Genomic DNA, 3,033 nt, shown 5'->3' with positions numbered 1-3,033 from the left:
GTGTGTGTGTGTGTGTGTGTGTGTGTCTGTTTGCAAATAAGACCATCAGGGAGGCCAATATGGCCTTCTGAAGAATCAGAAAGGTAATGGAGTGAAGGAAAAATCACATAAGATGTTAGCACTATGACTTTTACTGTGACACGAGGAATGACTGGACAGTTTTGAACAGAAGGGTGACACGATTTAACTTATGTGTTAACATTACTGATGACTGTGATGAGAGTAGACTGCAGGGGGTGTGGTGGGTGGGAGGGAAGGGGGAAGCACGGAGATCAGTTGGGGGCATTCTGTGAATGCCCGTGGGAGGTGGTTGTGGCTTAGAACAAATGGTAGCAGTTGTGAATGGAAGTGGGTGAGTTGTTGGTATATTTTAAGGTAAGCCAATGGGACTTACTGCCAATTTGGTTTAGGTTATAAGTAAAAGAAAGCATTTAAAGATTACAAGAGGTTTGAGGCAGAACAAGTCGAAAATTAAGTTGCAATGAACTCAGGTGGGAAAGTATATTTGGGAGTCGGTGTCTGGACATGTTTAACATATTCAGTTTGAGCTGCTTCTTACACATCCAAGTGAAGAATTCAAGTCAGGAGCTGGACATAGGGATTTAAGTTCTGGAGAAGGGTCATGCTGGTGATATGAATTTGGGAATCATCAGTATATAGATGATCGCCAAAGACCTGGGTCTGGATGACAGTGGTGGATGGATGTAAATAGGAAAGACCATAAAAGAGAAGAGGCTCAAGTTCAAGGCCCCATAAGAGATGGGGGAGATGAGGAAGGACTAGCAAGAGCCCTGAGAAAATCCAGGAAGGTAGGAAAAATGCCCGGCAATGATTCCTCCTTGTGCTTTTCCATCCCCTGATACAGAGGGACTGTACATGTTAGCAGTGACAGTCTAGTCCTTGAAAAAACTGTGGGGATGATACTGTTTAGTTCAAGTGTGTTTAAACATGCTGCGACGTACACCATATGCAGTCCACTGATATTTTTCTTTGATTTGAATTAAGACTTCCTGGCTACAGAACACTAAAAATATATCATGCTGAAAAATGGACACACGGAACACTCCGTGTGTGTGTTTTTCACAGCTTTCTGTGACATTTTAACTCAGTGTGGAGGATATTGTTCTTCTTTTCGTTACACTTGGTATGGCTAATGCTGAATGAGTGGAGGTTACAGTCATACCATGTGACAGATTGCGGTGTCACAGGCACACTTCAGGGATGAGCAGAAGGAAATGTGGCTATGAGAGATCAACTATTGATTCAGCTGCACATAGTGTGGTAGAGTGGAAATGTAAATCCAGAAAGTTACTCATCAAAATAAAGCTTCCCTTCAGGTTGTTGCTTTTTCACCATTACCTCAAAGTATGCATATTTTCTCAGTTCAAGCTATTTTCACCACTATTGGAACAATCAGTTATATTTGCAAAAAATACCCTATTCGTGTTATTTTGTGTGAAAAGAGAATTCAATGACAGTTAACTTTTAGTTTGAGAAAAAACAATTTTCTTGGGAAGTCAAATAATGATAGCTGTGAGTGGAAAGGAAGTCTAAGGGAAAGAAATCAAGAACATAGATTGCTTATGTAAAACTGGATTTAAACTTTGGAAGCTAGATTGATTGGAGGAAAACACTCAACACCATTGTAAGATGATAGCCTAGATGTGGCGTTCGCTGGGGTCTGCGCTGCTTGTGCCTTGGGAGGTATTGAGCTCTTTTCTCTGAGGAATAGCACCTTCCCGCGAGGCAGATCAAGGAAGGCCAAAAAATAAAATTAAAAAAAAAAGGGCAAACATCAAATGTCTCAGTTCTTCCAATGGTATATATCACTAGCCCTTTTCACATTTTAATATGCTATTTTTCTTTATTTACTTTTTTATTTAGAGATGAGGTCTCACTGTTGCCTGGGCTGGAGTATACTGGCATCATCATCGTTCACTACAGCTCACCTGGGGTTCACATGATCCTCCTGCCTCAGCCTCCTGAGTAGCTGGGACTATAGACAGACAGTCTACAGATCACTGTGCCTGGCTTATTTAAATAAAAATGTAGAGATGGGTCTTGCCATGCTGTCCAGGCTGGTCTTGAAGTCCTGGTTTCAAGCAATCCCCCTGCCTCAGCCTTCCAAAGTGCTGGGGTTACAGGCATGAGCCACGGCACCTAGTCTTACATGAGTAGTCTTAAGAAGGAAAAAAAATGTTTTGATAGAAGAAGTGCAAATTTTTAACTAAAATGAGTTTACGGAGATTTCGTGAAGTTACTTGCTCTTCCTTTCTGTGGCCCCCACTCTGTACTTGGCGCCTGCAGACACAAACCAAGGGAGCAAGCGACTTCACTTAGACACAGGGGGAAGTGCCTCTCTCTCTGTCATTCTCTCCCTCTTACTGTCTCTTTCTCTGTCTGTCTGTCCATGTGGCTGTTGCTGTGTCTCTGTGACCCTGTTCTGTCTTTCTCCCACATCTATTCTCATCTTTCCCCTGCGGTTATATTATCAACTTTAGAATTAACTGATTGTTTTTTCTAGATAAGATTTTGGATAGAAATATATAATACGAAACAAATTATATTACTTGTTTCTCAGGTGGGGCAAAAATACATTTCTTAGGCTTTATTTCATATTCCTTCAAGGGAAAAAAAATCCCATCTAACTGATTTCTGTTTTGTGCCATAAACGTTTGTTCTAGGAAGTGTGCATGGGATGTTTGAATTCTAAGGTTTAGGTATACCAATCTGTGAGATAAAGGATAATAACAAGAACCTCTAACCCTACATTTTCAAAATTCATTTAAATGAGTGTGTGAAGAACATTTTTCATCTTATTCTTAGACATTGCTCTTGATAACTATTAAATAAAATAAGAAAAATTGAGCTAGACTCCTTATAAGCCTCCTCTCTTACAGAAATACCATGCCACAAAAGAAAGTCAAGAGTTTTTTAGCTTCATCTGCACTATTTCAAGCAAAAACAAAGAATTAATAGCAAATTAAAGGAATTAGCAAGGACATCAGACGAACTGCATGGAACCTCTGGTTT

Source organism: Colobus angolensis, unplaced genomic scaffold (genome assembly GCF_000951035.1).
Source record: "Colobus angolensis palliatus isolate OR3802 unplaced genomic scaffold, Cang.pa_1.0 Scaffold111, whole genome shotgun sequence".
NCBI lineage: Eukaryota > Metazoa > Chordata > Mammalia > Primates > Cercopithecidae > Colobus > Colobus angolensis.
The sequence above is the reverse complement of the archived record's forward strand: the minus strand, read 5'-3'. Positions refer to the sequence as shown.